At 46.6% G+C, this 12974-nt stretch overlaps 24 non-coding genes across 24 annotated transcripts; all 24 read left to right on the forward strand.

Annotated features, from left to right (window-relative positions):
- The first annotated feature begins 635 nt into the window (after positions 1 to 635).
- TRNAA-AGC (transfer RNA alanine (anticodon AGC)) lies at positions 636 to 708 on the forward strand. Its single transcript has one exon. It is a non-coding gene; the product is annotated as a tRNA-Ala (tRNA).
- Positions 709 to 814: 106 nt separating this feature from the next.
- Positions 815 to 913, forward strand: TRNAY-GUA (transfer RNA tyrosine (anticodon GUA)). The gene is made up of 2 exons: positions 815 to 851; positions 878 to 913. It is a non-coding gene; the product is annotated as a tRNA-Tyr (tRNA).
- Positions 914 to 1652: 739 nt separating this feature from the next.
- Positions 1653 to 1725, forward strand: TRNAA-AGC (transfer RNA alanine (anticodon AGC)). The gene has a single exon. It is a non-coding gene; the product is annotated as a tRNA-Ala (tRNA).
- Positions 1726 to 1831: 106 nt separating this feature from the next.
- TRNAY-GUA (transfer RNA tyrosine (anticodon GUA)) lies at positions 1832 to 1930 on the forward strand. The gene is made up of 2 exons: positions 1832 to 1868; positions 1895 to 1930. It is a non-coding gene; the product is annotated as a tRNA-Tyr (tRNA).
- A 739-nt stretch (positions 1931 to 2669) lies between these two features.
- On the forward strand, positions 2670 to 2742 carry TRNAA-AGC (transfer RNA alanine (anticodon AGC)). Its single transcript has one exon. It is a non-coding gene; the product is annotated as a tRNA-Ala (tRNA).
- Positions 2743 to 2848: 106 nt separating this feature from the next.
- TRNAY-GUA (transfer RNA tyrosine (anticodon GUA)) lies at positions 2849 to 2947 on the forward strand. Its single transcript has 2 exons — positions 2849 to 2885; positions 2912 to 2947. It is a non-coding gene; the product is annotated as a tRNA-Tyr (tRNA).
- A 739-nt stretch (positions 2948 to 3686) lies between these two features.
- TRNAA-AGC (transfer RNA alanine (anticodon AGC)) lies at positions 3687 to 3759 on the forward strand. Its single transcript has one exon. It is a non-coding gene; the product is annotated as a tRNA-Ala (tRNA).
- Positions 3760 to 3865: 106 nt separating this feature from the next.
- Positions 3866 to 3964, forward strand: TRNAY-GUA (transfer RNA tyrosine (anticodon GUA)). Its single transcript has 2 exons — positions 3866 to 3902; positions 3929 to 3964. It is a non-coding gene; the product is annotated as a tRNA-Tyr (tRNA).
- A 739-nt stretch (positions 3965 to 4703) lies between these two features.
- On the forward strand, positions 4704 to 4776 carry TRNAA-AGC (transfer RNA alanine (anticodon AGC)). The gene has a single exon. It is a non-coding gene; the product is annotated as a tRNA-Ala (tRNA).
- Positions 4777 to 4882: 106 nt separating this feature from the next.
- On the forward strand, positions 4883 to 4981 carry TRNAY-GUA (transfer RNA tyrosine (anticodon GUA)). The gene is made up of 2 exons: positions 4883 to 4919; positions 4946 to 4981. It is a non-coding gene; the product is annotated as a tRNA-Tyr (tRNA).
- A 918-nt stretch (positions 4982 to 5899) lies between these two features.
- Positions 5900 to 5998, forward strand: TRNAY-GUA (transfer RNA tyrosine (anticodon GUA)). The gene is made up of 2 exons: positions 5900 to 5936; positions 5963 to 5998. It is a non-coding gene; the product is annotated as a tRNA-Tyr (tRNA).
- Positions 5999 to 6737: 739 nt separating this feature from the next.
- Positions 6738 to 6810, forward strand: TRNAA-AGC (transfer RNA alanine (anticodon AGC)). Its single transcript has one exon. It is a non-coding gene; the product is annotated as a tRNA-Ala (tRNA).
- A 106-nt stretch (positions 6811 to 6916) lies between these two features.
- TRNAY-GUA (transfer RNA tyrosine (anticodon GUA)) lies at positions 6917 to 7015 on the forward strand. The gene is made up of 2 exons: positions 6917 to 6953; positions 6980 to 7015. It is a non-coding gene; the product is annotated as a tRNA-Tyr (tRNA).
- Positions 7016 to 7754: 739 nt separating this feature from the next.
- TRNAA-AGC (transfer RNA alanine (anticodon AGC)) lies at positions 7755 to 7827 on the forward strand. Its single transcript has one exon. It is a non-coding gene; the product is annotated as a tRNA-Ala (tRNA).
- Positions 7828 to 7933: 106 nt separating this feature from the next.
- TRNAY-GUA (transfer RNA tyrosine (anticodon GUA)) lies at positions 7934 to 8032 on the forward strand. Its single transcript has 2 exons — positions 7934 to 7970; positions 7997 to 8032. It is a non-coding gene; the product is annotated as a tRNA-Tyr (tRNA).
- A 739-nt stretch (positions 8033 to 8771) lies between these two features.
- Positions 8772 to 8844, forward strand: TRNAA-AGC (transfer RNA alanine (anticodon AGC)). Its single transcript has one exon. It is a non-coding gene; the product is annotated as a tRNA-Ala (tRNA).
- Positions 8845 to 8950: 106 nt separating this feature from the next.
- Positions 8951 to 9049, forward strand: TRNAY-GUA (transfer RNA tyrosine (anticodon GUA)). Its single transcript has 2 exons — positions 8951 to 8987; positions 9014 to 9049. It is a non-coding gene; the product is annotated as a tRNA-Tyr (tRNA).
- A 739-nt stretch (positions 9050 to 9788) lies between these two features.
- Positions 9789 to 9861, forward strand: TRNAA-AGC (transfer RNA alanine (anticodon AGC)). Its single transcript has one exon. It is a non-coding gene; the product is annotated as a tRNA-Ala (tRNA).
- A 106-nt stretch (positions 9862 to 9967) lies between these two features.
- TRNAY-GUA (transfer RNA tyrosine (anticodon GUA)) lies at positions 9968 to 10066 on the forward strand. Its single transcript has 2 exons — positions 9968 to 10004; positions 10031 to 10066. It is a non-coding gene; the product is annotated as a tRNA-Tyr (tRNA).
- Positions 10067 to 10805: 739 nt separating this feature from the next.
- Positions 10806 to 10878, forward strand: TRNAA-AGC (transfer RNA alanine (anticodon AGC)). The gene has a single exon. It is a non-coding gene; the product is annotated as a tRNA-Ala (tRNA).
- A 106-nt stretch (positions 10879 to 10984) lies between these two features.
- TRNAY-GUA (transfer RNA tyrosine (anticodon GUA)) lies at positions 10985 to 11083 on the forward strand. Its single transcript has 2 exons — positions 10985 to 11021; positions 11048 to 11083. It is a non-coding gene; the product is annotated as a tRNA-Tyr (tRNA).
- A 739-nt stretch (positions 11084 to 11822) lies between these two features.
- TRNAA-AGC (transfer RNA alanine (anticodon AGC)) lies at positions 11823 to 11895 on the forward strand. The gene has a single exon. It is a non-coding gene; the product is annotated as a tRNA-Ala (tRNA).
- A 106-nt stretch (positions 11896 to 12001) lies between these two features.
- Positions 12002 to 12100, forward strand: TRNAY-GUA (transfer RNA tyrosine (anticodon GUA)). Its single transcript has 2 exons — positions 12002 to 12038; positions 12065 to 12100. It is a non-coding gene; the product is annotated as a tRNA-Tyr (tRNA).
- Positions 12101 to 12839: 739 nt separating this feature from the next.
- On the forward strand, positions 12840 to 12912 carry TRNAA-AGC (transfer RNA alanine (anticodon AGC)). Its single transcript has one exon. It is a non-coding gene; the product is annotated as a tRNA-Ala (tRNA).
- The last annotated feature ends 62 nt before the right edge of the window (positions 12913 to 12974 follow it).

Here is a 12974-nt window from a genome sequence, read left to right on the forward strand (position 1 = left end):
ACGGCCCACATCTCTGGCAAACCATTTTTGGGCTTCTACCTGCCAGGGTAATTACCTATTACTGTTACCCTGACTCAATTAAAAAAGGGGAGTCGGGCAGCTTGCTAGAAAGAGTTACAGAGTTCAGCTGGGTAGGGTTGAGGATCAAAGGCCAAAAAAGACTCTTGTGGGGTATCCTTTCATAGCTCAGTGGCCATCAAGTTCCCCCTTTTTAGCCTCACTGCACCTCAGTCCAGAGCACAAAAAAAAAGCAACAAGGGCAAGAGTGCTATCTCCCACTTTCCATTCCATCTACTAGGTCATTGGAGAAGAACTAAAGTCAGTAGCGACCCTTATTGGCAGCAGCCCACTACTTTGTTTGAAGACAAAGTGCTTTGTATTTGACTTAATACCTCTAGCGACCCGTTTTGTCTGCTTCCACTTTTGGGAGTCTGATTACTTTTTACCGGTTGTATCACACCTTTCTAAAATTCCTACTTTTTGTTGACCCCTTGCTCAACACTCTGTGAAGACAAAAGAAATGTTGTAAAATACACAGTCCTCCATTCCAATGAAACTGTGTGGCGTTCCATCGTTAACTCTGACATCGCAGTTCCGCTCATCCGCCCGCGTCTCTTGCGCAGATGTGTATAGATGGGGGATTAGCTCAAATGGTAGAGCGCTCGCTTAGCATGCGAGAGGTAGCGGGATCGATGCCCGCATCCTCCACACACATGCTTTTCCATCTTGAACCCCAGAGACAAACACTCATTTTCTGCACCTTCCGCTCGCTAGGAATGAGGATCAAAGGCTGGCAAAACCTTAGCTGGGGTATCTTTCGATAGCTCAGCTGGTAGAGCGGAGGACTGTAGATTGACAAAATGTTGAGAAAACTGTAATCCTTAGGTCGCTGGTTCGATTCCGGCTCGAAGGAACTTTTACGTCACGTTGATAACACACCGTCTTTCTTGTTGACCCTTTCCCGTTTGCATCCCATGATACAACAGCGTCTTCCTTACTCCACCGCTTTAGTGGAAAACGGCCCACATCTCTGGCAAACCATTTTTGGGCTTCTACCTGCCAGGGTAATTACCTATTACTGTTACCCTGACTCAATTAAAAAAGGGGAGTCGGGCAGCTTGCTAGAAAGAGTTACAGAGTTTAGCTGGGTAGGGTTGAGGATCAAAGGCCAAAAAAGACTCTTGTGGGGTATCCTTTCATAGCTCAGTGGCCATCAAGTTCCCCCTTTTTAGCCTCACTGCACCTCAGTCCAGAGCACAAAAAAAAAGCAACAAGGGCAAGAGTGCTTTCTCCCACTTTCCATTCCATCTACTAGGTCATTGGAGAAGAACTAAAGTCAGTAGCGACCCTTATTGGCAGCAGCCCACTACTTTGTTTGAAGACAAAGTGCTTTGTATTTGACTTAATACCTCTAGCGACCCGTTTTGTCTGCTTCCACTTTTGGGAGTCTGATTACTTTTTACCGGTTGTATCACACCTTTCTAAAATTCCTACTTTTTGTTGACCCCTTGCTCAACACTCTGTGAAGACAAAAGAAATGTTGTAAAATACACAGTCCTCCATTCCAATGAAACTGTGTGGCGTTCCATCGTTAACTCTGACATCGCAGTTCCGCTCATCCGCCCGCGTCTCTTGCGCAGATGTGTATAGATGGGGGATTAGCTCAAATGGTAGAGCGCTCGCTTAGCATGCGAGAGGTAGCGGGATCGATGCCCGCATCCTCCACACACATGCTTTTCCATCTTGAACCCCAGAGACAAACACTCATTTTCTGCACCTTCCGCTCGCTAGGAATGAGGATCAAAGGCTGGCAAAACCTTAGCTGGGGTATCCTTCGATAGCTCAGCTGGTAGAGCGGAGGACTGTAGATTGACAAAATGTTGAGAAAACTGTAATCCTTAGGTCGCTGGTTCGATTCCGGCTTGAAGGAACTTTTACGTCACGTTGATAACACACCGTCTTTCTTGTTGACCCTTTCCCGTTTGCATCCCATGATACAACAGCGTCTTCCTTACTCCACCGCTTTAGTGGAAAACGGCCCACATCTCTGGCAAACCATTTTTGGGCTTCTACCTGCCAGGGTAATTACCTATTACTGTTACCCTGACTCAATTAAAAAAGGGGAGTCGGGCAGCTTGCTAGAAAGAGTTACAGAGTTCAGCTGGGTAGGGTTGAGGATCAAAGGCCAAAAAAGACTCTTGTGGGGTATCCTTTCATAGCTCAGTGGCCATCAAGTTCCCCCTTTTTAGCCTCACTGCACCTCAGTCCAGAGCACAAAAAAAAAGCAACAAGGGCAAGAGTGCTTTCTCCCACTTTCCATTCCATCTACTAGGTCATTGGAGAAGAACTAAAGTCAGTAGCGACCCTTATTGGCAGCAGCCCACTACTTTGTTTGAAGACAAAGTGCTTTGTATTTGACTTAATACCTCTAGCGACCCGTTTTGTCTGCTTCCACTTTTGGGAGTCTGATTACTTTTTACCGGTTGTATCACACCTTTCTAAAATTCCTACTTTTTGTTGACCCCTTGCTCAACACTCTGTGAAGACAAAAGAAATGTTGTAAAATACACAGTCCTCCATTCCAATGAAACTGTGTGGCGTTCCATCGTTAACTCTGACATCGCAGTTCCGCTCATCCGCCCGCGTCTCTTGCGCAGATGTGTATAGATGGGGGATTAGCTCAAATGGTAGAGCGCTCGCTTAGCATGCGAGAGGTAGCGGGATCGATGCCCGCATCCTCCACACACATGCTTTTCCATCTTGAACCCCAGAGACAAACACTCATTTTCTGCACCTTCCGCTCGCTAGGAATGAGGATCAAAGGCTGGCAAAACCTTAGCTGGGGTATCTTTCGATAGCTCAGCTGGTAGAGCGGAGGACTGTAGATTGACAAAATGTTGAGAAAACTGTAATCCTTAGGTCGCTGGTTCGATTCCGGCTCGAAGGAACTTTTACGTCACGTTGATAACACACCGTCTTTCTTGTTGACCCTTTCCCGTTTGCATCCCATGATACAACAGCGTCTTCCTTACTCCACCGCTTTAGTGGAAAACGGCCCACATCTCTGGCAAACCATTTTTGGGCTTCTACCTGCCAGGGTAATTACCTATTACTGTTACCCTGACTCAATTAAAAAAGGGGAGTCGGGCAGCTTGCTAGAAAGAGTTACAGAGTTTAGCTGGGTAGGGTTGAGGATCAAAGGCCAAAAAAGACTCTTGTGGGGTATCCTTTCATAGCTCAGTGGCCATCAAGTTCCCCCTTTTTAGCCTCACTGCACCTCAGTCCAGAGCACAAAAAAAAAGCAACAAGGGCAAGAGTGCTTTCTCCCACTTTCCATTCCATCTACTAGGTCATTGGAGAAGAACTAAAGTCAGTAGCGACCCTTATTGGCAGCAGCCCACTACTTTGTTTGAAGACAAAGTGCTTTGTATTTGACTTAATACCTCTAGCGACCCGTTTTGTCTGCTTCCACTTTTGGGAGTCTGATTACTTTTTACCGGTTGTATCACACCTTTCTAAAATTCCTACTTTTTGTTGACCCCTTGCTCAACACTCTGTGAAGACAAAAGAAATGTTGTAAAATACACAGTCCTCCATTCCAATGAAACTGTGTGGCGTTCCATCGTTAACTCTGACATCGCAGTTCCGCTCATCCGCCCGCGTCTCTTGCGCAGATGTGTATAGATGGGGGATTAGCTCAAATGGTAGAGCGCTCGCTTAGCATGCGAGAGGTAGCGGGATCGATGCCCGCATCCTCCACACACATGCTTTTCCATCTTGAACCCCAGAGACAAACACTCATTTTCTGCACCTTCCGCTCGCTAGGAATGAGGATCAAAGGCTGGCAAAACCTTAGCTGGGGTATCCTTCGATAGCTCAGCTGGTAGAGCGGAGGACTGTAGATTGACAAAATGTTGAGAAAACTGTAATCCTTAGGTCGCTGGTTCGATTCCGGCTTGAAGGAACTTTTACGTCACGTTGATAACACACCGTCTTTCTTGTTGACCCTTTCCCGTTTGCATCCCATGATACAACAGCGTCTTCCTTACTCCACCGCTTTAGTGGAAAACGGCCCACATCTCTGGCAAACCATTTTTGGGCTTCTACCTGCCAGGGTAATTACCTATTACTGTTACCCTGACTCAATTAAAAAAGGGGAGTCGGGCAGCTTGCTAGAAAGAGTTACAGAGTTCAGCTGGGTAGGGTTGAGGATCAAAGGCCAAAAAAGACTCTTGTGGGGTATCCTTTCATAGCTCAGTGGCCATCAAGTTCCCCCTTTTTAGCCTCACTGCACCTCAGTCCAGAGCACAAAAAAAAAGCAACAAGGGCAAGAGTGCTTTCTCCCACTTTCCATTCCATCTACTAGGTCATTGGAGAAGAACTAAAGTCAGTAGCGACCCTTATTGGCAGCAGCCCACTACTTTGTTTGAAGACAAAGTGCTTTGTATTTGACTTAATACCTCTAGCGACCCGTTTTGTCTGCTTCCACTTTTGGGAGTCTGATTACTTTTTACCGGTTGTATCACACCTTTCTAAAATTCCTACTTTTTGTTGACCCCTTGCTCAACACTCTGTGAAGACAAAAGAAATGTTGTAAAATACACAGTCCTCCATTCCAATGAAACTGTGTGGCGTTCCATCGTTAACTCTGACATCGCAGTTCCGCTCATCCGCCCGCGTCTCTTGCGCAGATGTGTATAGATGGGGGATTAGCTCAAATGGTAGAGCGCTCGCTTAGCATGCGAGAGGTAGCGGGATCGATGCCCGCATCCTCCACACACATGCTTTTCCATCTTGAACCCCAGAGACAAACACTCATTTTCTGCACCTTCCGCTCGCTAGGAATGAGGATCAAAGGCTGGCAAAACCTTAGCTGAGGTATCCTTCGATAGCTCAGCTGGTAGAGCGGAGGACTGTAGATTGACAAAATGTTGAGAAAACTGTAATCCTTAGGTCGCTGGTTCGATTCCGGCTCGAAGGAACTTTTACGTCACGTTGATAACACACCGTCTTTCTTGTTGACCCTTTCCCGTTTGCATCCCATGATACAACAGCGTCTTCCTTACTCCACCGCTTTAGTGGAAAACGGCCCACATCTCTGGCAAACCATTTTTGGGCTTCTACCTGCCAGGGTAATTACCTATTACTGTTACCCTGACTCAATTAAAAAAGGGGAGTCGGGCAGCTTGCTAGAAAGAGTTACAGAGTTCAGCTGGGTAGGGTTGAGGATCAAAGGCCAAAAAAGACTCTTGTGGGGTATCCTTTCATAGCTCAGTGGCCATCAAGTTCCCCCTTTTTAGCCTCACTGCACCTCAGTCCAGAGCACAAAAAAAAAGCAACAAGGGCAAGAGTGCTATCTCCCACTTTCCATTTCATCTACTAGGGCATTGGAGAAGAACTAAAGTCAGTAGCGACCCTTATTGGCAGCAGCCCACTACTTTGTTTGAAGACAAAGTGCTTTGTATTTGACTTAATACCTCTAGCGACCCGTTTTGTCTGCTTCCACTTTTGGGAGTCTGATTACTTTTTACCGGTTGTATCACACCTTTCTAAAATTCCTACTTTTTGTTGACCCCTTGCTCAACACTCTGTGAAGACAAAAGAAATGTTGTAAAATACACAGTCCTCCATTCCAATGAAACTGTGTGGCGTTCCATCGTTAACCCTGACATCGCAGTTCCGCTCATCCGCCCGCGTCTCTTGCGCAGATGTGTATAGATGGGGGATTAGCTCAAATGGTAGAGCGCTTGCTTAGCATGCGAGAGGTAGCGGGATCGATGCCCGCATCCTTCACACACATGCTTTTCCATCTTGAACCCCAGAGACAAACACTCATTTTCTGCACCTTCCGCTCGCTAGGAATGAGGATCAAAGGCTGGCAAAACCTTACCTGGGGTATCCTTCGATAGCTCAGCTGGTAGAGCGGAGGACTGTAGATTGACAAAATGTTGAGAAAACTGTAATCCTTAGGTCGCTGGTTCGATTCCGGCTTGAAGGAACTTTTACGTCACGTTGATAACACACCGTCTTTCTTGTTGACCCTTTCCCGTTTGCATCCCATGATACAACAGCGTCTTCCTTACTCCACCGCTTTAGTGGAAAACGGCCCACATCTCTGGCAAACCATTTTTGGGCTTCTACCTGCCAGGGTAATTACCTATTACTGTTACCCTGACTCAATTAAAAAAGGGGAGTCGGGCAGCTTGCTAGAAAGAGTTACAGAGTTCAGCTGGGTAGGGTTGAGGATCAAAGGCCAAAAAAGACTCTTGTGGGGTATCCTTTCATAGCTCAGTGGCCATCAAGTTCCCCCTTTTTAGCCTCACTGCACCTCAGTCCAGAGCACAAAAAAAAAGCAACAAGGGCAAGAGTGCTTTCTCCCACTTTCCATTCCATCTACTAGGTCATTGGAGAAGAACTAAAGTCAGTAGCGACCCTTATTGGCAGCAGCCCACTACTTTGTTTGAAGACAAAGTGCTTTGTATTTGACTTAATACCTCTAGCGACCCGTTTTGTCTGCTTCCACTTTTGGGAGTCTGATTACTTTTTACCGGTTGTATCACACCTTTCTAAAATTCCTACTTTTTGTTGACCCCTTGCTCAACACTCTGTGAAGACAAAAGAAATGTTGTAAAATACACAGTCCTCCATTCCAATGAAACTGTGTGGCGTTCCATCGTTAACTCTGACATCGCAGTTCCGCTCATCCGCCCGCGTCTCTTGCGCAGATGTGTATAGATGGGGGATTAGCTCAAATGGTAGAGCGCTTGCTTAGCATGCGAGAGGTAGCGGGATCGATGCCCGCATCCTCCACACACATGCTTTTCCATCTTGAACCCCAGAGACAAACACTCATTTTCTGCACCTTCCGCTCGCTAGGAATAAGGATCAAAGGCTGGCAAAACCTTAGCTGGGGTATCCTTCGATAGCTCAGCTGGTAGAGCGGAGGACTGTAGATTGACAAAATGTTGAGAAAACTGTAATCCTTAGGTCGCTGGTTCGATTCCGGCTCGAAGGAACTTTTACGTCACGTTGATAACACACCGTCTTTCTTGTTGACCCTTTCCCGTTTGCATCCCATGATACAACAGCGTCTTCCTTACTCCACCGCTTTAGTGGAAAACGGCCCACATCTCTGGCAAACCATTTTTGGGCTTCTACCTGCCAGGGTAATTACCTATTACTGTTACCCTGACTCAATTAAAAAAGGGGAGTCGGGCAGCTTGCTAGAAAGAGTTACAGAGTTCAGCTGGGTAGGGTTGAGGATCAAAGGCCAAAAAAGACTCTTGTGGGGTATCCTTTCATAGCTCAGTGGCCATCAAGTTCCCCCTTTTTAGCCTCACTGCACCTCAGTCCAGAGCACAAAAAAAAAGCAACAAGGGCAAGAGTGCTTTCTCCCACTTTCCATTCCATCTACTAGGTCATTGGAGAAGAACTAAAGTCAGTAGCGACCCTTATTGGCAGCAGCCCACTACTTTGTTTGAAGACAAAGTGCTTTGTATTTGACTTAATACCTCTAGCGACCCGTTTTGTCTGCTTCCACTTTTGGGAGTCTGATTACTTTTTACCGGTTGTATCACACCTTTCTAAAATTCCTACTTTTTGTTGACCCCTTGCTCAACACTCTGTGAAGACAAAAGAAATGTTGTAAAATACACAGTCCTCCATTCCAATGAAACTGTGTGGCGTTCCATCGTTAACTCTGACATCGCAGTTCCGCTCATCCGCCCGCGTCTCTTGCGCAGATGTGTATAGATGGGGGATTAGCTCAAATGGTAGAGCGCTTGCTTAGCATGCGAGAGGTAGCGGGATCGATGCCCGCATCCTCCACACACATGCTTTTCCATCTTGAACCCCAGAGACAAACACTCATTTTCTGCACCTTCCGCTCGCTAGGAATGAGGATCAAAGGCTGGCAAAACCTTAGCTGGGGTATCCTTCGATAGCTCAGCTGGTAGAGCGGAGGACTGTAGATTGACAAAATGTTGAGAAAACTGTAATCCTTAGGTCGCTGGTTCGATTCCGGCTCGAAGGAACTTTTACGTCACGTTGATAACACACCGTCTTTCTTGTTGACCCTTTCCCGTTTGCATCCCATGATACAACAGCGTCTTCCTTACTCCACCGCTTTAGTGGAAAACGGCCCACATCTCTGGCAAACCATTTTTGGGCTTCTACCTGCCAGGGTAATTACCTATTACTGTTACCCTTACTCAATTAAAAAAGGGGAGTCGGGCAGCTTGCTAGAAAGAGTTACAGAGTTCAGCTGGGTAGGGTTGAGGATCAAAGGCCAAAAAAGACTCTTGTGGGGTATCCTTTCATAGCTCAGTGGCCATCAAGTTCCCCCTTTTTAGCCTCACTGCACCTCAGTCCAGAGCACAAAAAAAAAGCAACAAGGGCAAGAGTGCTTTCTCCCACTTTCCATTCCATCTACTAGGTCATTGGAGAAGAACTAAAGTCAGTAGCGACCCTTATTGGCAGCAGCCCACTACTTTGTTTGAAGACAAAGTGCTTTGTATTTGACTTAATACCTCTAGCGACCCGTTTTGTCTGCTTCCACTTTTGGGAGTCTGATTACTTTTTACCGGTTGTATCACACCTTTCTAAAATTCCTACTTTTTGTTGACCCCTTGCTCAACACTCTGTGAAGACAAAAGAAATGTTGTAAAATACACAGTCCTCCATTCCAATGAAACTGTGTGGCGTTCCATCGTTAACTCTGACATCGCAGTTCCGCTCATCCGCCCGCGTCTCTTGCGCAGATGTGTATAGATGGGGGATTAGCTCAAATGGTAGAGCGCTCGCTTAGCATGCGAGAGGTAGCGGGATCGATGCCCGCATCCTCCACACACATGCTTTTCCATCTTGAACCCCAGAGACAAACACTCATTTTCTGCACCTTCCGCTCGCTAGGAATGAGGATCAAAGGCTGGCAAAACCTTAGCTGGGGTATCCTTCGATAGCTCAGCTGGTAGAGCGGAGGACTGTAGATTGACAAAATGTTGAGAAAACTGTAATCCTTAGGTCGCTGGTTCGATTCCGGCTCGAAGGAACTTTTACGTCACGTTGATAACACACCGTCTTTCTTGTTGACCCTTTCCCGTTTGCATCCCATGATACAACAGCGTCTTCCTTACTCCACCGCTTTAGTGGAAAACGGCCCACATCTCTGGCAAACCATTTTTGGGCTTCTACCTGCCAGGGTAATTACCTATTACTGTTACCCTGACTCAATTAAAAAAGGGGAGTCGGGCAGCTTGCTAGAAAGAGTTACAGAGTTCAGCTGGGTAGGGTTGAGGATCAAAGGCCAAAAAAGACTCTTGTGGGGTATCCTTTCATAGCTCAGTGGCCATCAAGTTCCCCCTTTTTAGCCTCACTGCACCTCAGTCCAGAGCACAAAAAAAAAGCAACAAGGGCAAGAGTGCTTTCTCCCACTTTCCATTCCATCTACTAGGTCATTGGAGAAGAACTAAAGTCAGTAGCGACCCTTATTGGCAGCAGCCCACTACTTTGTTTGAAGACAAAGTGCTTTGTATTTGACTTAATACCTCTAGCGACCCGTTTTGTCTGCTTCCACTTTTGGGAGTCTGATTACTTTTTACCGGTTGTATCACACCTTTCTAAAATTCCTACTTTTTGTTGACCCCTTGCTCAACACTCTGTGAAGACAAAAGAAATGTTGTAAAATACACAGTCCTCCATTCCAATGAAACTGTGTGGCGTTCCATCGTTAACTCTGACATCGCAGTTCCGCTCATCCGCCCGCGTCTCTTGCGCAGATGTGTATAGATGGGGGATTAGCTCAAATGGTAGAGCGCTTGCTTAGCATGCGAGAGGTAGCGGGATCGATGCCCGCATCCTCCACACACATGCTTTTCCATCTTGAACCCCAGAGACAAACACTCATTTTCTGCACCTTCCGCTCGCTAGAAATGAGGATCAAAGGCTGGCAAAACCTTAGCTGGGGTATCCTTCGATAGCTCAGCTGGTAGAGCGGAGGACTGTAGATTGACAAAATGTTGAGAAAACTGTAATCCTTAGGTCGCTGGTTCGATTCCGGCTCGAAGGAACTTTTACGTCACGTTGATAACACACCGTCTTTCTTGTTGACCCTTTCCCGTTTGCATCCCATGATACAACAGCGTCTTCCTTACTCCACCGCTTTAGTGGAAAACGGCCCACATCTCTGGCAAACCATTTTTGGGCTTCTACCTGCCAGGGTAATTACCTATTACTGTTACCCTGACTCAATTAAAAAAGGGGAGTCGGGCAGCTTGCTAGAAAGAGTTACAGAGTTCAGCTGGGTAGGGTTGAGGATCAAAGGCCAAAAAAGACTCTTGTGGGGTATCCTTTCATAGCTCAGTGGCCATCAAGTTCCCCCTTTTTAGCCTCACTGCACCTCAGTCCAGAGCACACAAAAAAAGCAACAAGGGCAAGAGTGCTTTCTCCCACTTTCCATTCCATCTACTAGGTCATTGGAGAAGAACTAAAGTCAGTAGCGACCCTTATTGGCAGCAGCCCACTACTTTGTTTGAAGACAAAGTGCTTTGTATTTGACTTAATACCTCTAGCGACCCGTTTTGTCTGCTTCCACTTTTGGGAGTCTGATTACTTTTTACCGGTTGTATCACACCTTTCTAAAATTCCTACTTTTTGTTGACCCCTTGCTCAACACTCTGTGAAGACAAAAGAAATGTTGTAAAATACACAGTCCTCCATTCCAATGAAACTGTGTGGCGTTCCATCGTTAACTCTGACATCGCAGTTCCGCTCATCCGCCCGCGTCTCTTGCGCAGATGTGTATAGATGGGGGATTAGCTCAAATGGTAGAGCGCTCGCTTAGCATGCGAGAGGTAGTGGGATCGATGCCCGCATCCTCCACACACATGCTTTTCCATCTTGAACCCCAGAGACAAACACTCATTTTCTGCACCTTCCGCTCACTAGGAATGAGGATCAAAGGCTGGCAAAACCTTAGCTGGGGTATCCTTCGATAGCTCAGCTGGTAGAGCGGAGGACTGTAGATTGACAAAATGTTGAGAAAACTGTAATCCTTAGGTCGCTGGTTCGATTCCAGCTCGAAGGAACTTTTACGTCACGTTGATAACACACCGTCTTTCTTGTTGACCCTTTCCCGTTTGCATCCCATGATACAACAGCGTCTTTCTTACTCCACCGCTTTAGTGGAAAACGGCCCACATCTCTGGCAAACCATTTTTGGGCTTCTACCTGCCAGGGTAATTACCTATTACTGTTACCCTGACTCAATTAAAAAAGGGGAGTCGGGCAGCTTGCTAGAAAGAGTTACAGAGTTCAGCTGGGTAGGGTTGAGGATCAAAGGCCAAAAAAGACTCTTGTGGGGTATCCTTTCATAGCTCAGTGGCCATCAAGTTCCCCCTTTTTAGCCTCACTGCACCTCAGTCCAGAGCACAAAAAAAAAGCAACAAGGGCAAGAGTGCTTTCTCCCACTTTCCATTCCATCTACTAGGTCATTGGAGAAGAACTAAAGTCAGTAGCGACCCTTATTGGCAGCAGCCCACTACTTTGTTTGAAGACAAAGTGCTTTGTATTTGACTTAATACCTCTAGCGACCCGTTTTGTCTGCTTCCACTTTTGGGAGTCTGATTCCTTTTTACCGGTTGTATCAAACCTTTCTAAAATTCCTACTTTTTGTTGACCCCTTGCTCAACACTCTGTGAAGACAAAAGAAATGTTGTAAAATACACAGTCCTCCATTCCAATGAAACTGTGTGGCGTTCCATCGTTAACTCTGACATCGCAGTTCCGCTCATCCGCCCGCGTCTCTTGCGCAGATGTGTATAGATGGGGGATTAGCTCAAATGGTAGAGCGCTCGCTTAGCATGCGAGAGGTAGCGGGATCGATGCCCGCATCCTCCACACACATGCTTTTCCATCTTGAACCCCAGAGACAAACACTCATTTTCTGCACCTTCCGCTCGCTAGGAATGAGGATCAAAGGCTGGCAAAACCTTAGCTGGGGTATCCTTCGATAGCTCAGCTGGTAGAGCGGAGGACTGTAGATTGACAAAATGTTGAGAAAACTGTAATCCTTAGGTCGCTGGTTCGATTCCGGCTCGAAGGAACTTTTATGTCACGTTGATAACACACCGTCTTTCTTGTTGACCCTTTCCCGTTTGCATCCCATGATACACCAGCGTCTTCCTTACTCCACCGCTTTAGTGGAAAACGGCCCACATCTCTGGCAAACCATTTTTGGGCTTCTACCTGCCAGGGTAATTACCTATTACTGTTACCCTGACTCAATTAAAAAAGGGGAGTCGGGCAGCTTGCTAGAAAGAGTTACAGAGTTCAGCTGGGTAGGGTTGAGGATCAAAGGCCAAAAAAGACTCTTGTGGGGTATCCTTTCATAGCTCAGTGGCCATCAAGTTCCCCCTTTTTAGCCTCACTGCACCTCAGTCCAGAGCACACAAAAAAAGCAACAAGGGCAAGAGTGCTATCTCCCACTTTCCATTCCATCTACTAGGTCATTGGAGAAGAACTAAAGTCAGTAGCGACCCTTTTTGGCAGCAGCCCACTACTTTGTTTGAAGACAAAGTGCTTTGTATTTGACTTAATACCTCTAGCGACCCGTTTTGTCTGCTTCCACTTTTGGGAGTCTGATTACTTTTTACCGGTTGTATCACACCTTTCTAAAATTCCTACTTTTTGTTGACCCCTTGCTCAACACTCTGTGAAGACAAAAGAAATGTTGTAAAATACACAGTCCTCCATTCCAATGAAACTGTGTGGCGTTCCATCGTTAACTCTGACATCGCAGTTCCGCTCATCCGCCCGCGTCTCTTGCGCAGATGTGTATAGATGGGGGATTAGCTCAAATGGTAGAGCGCTCGCTTAGCATGCGAGAGGTAGCGGGATCGATGCCCGCATCCTCCACACACATGCTTTTCCATCTTGAACCCCAGAGACAAACACTCATTTTCTGCACCTTCCGCTCG

Source organism: Hyperolius riggenbachi, chromosome 4 (assembly GCF_040937935.1).
Source record: "Hyperolius riggenbachi isolate aHypRig1 chromosome 4, aHypRig1.pri, whole genome shotgun sequence".
Taxonomy (NCBI): domain Eukaryota; kingdom Metazoa; phylum Chordata; class Amphibia; order Anura; family Hyperoliidae; genus Hyperolius; species Hyperolius riggenbachi.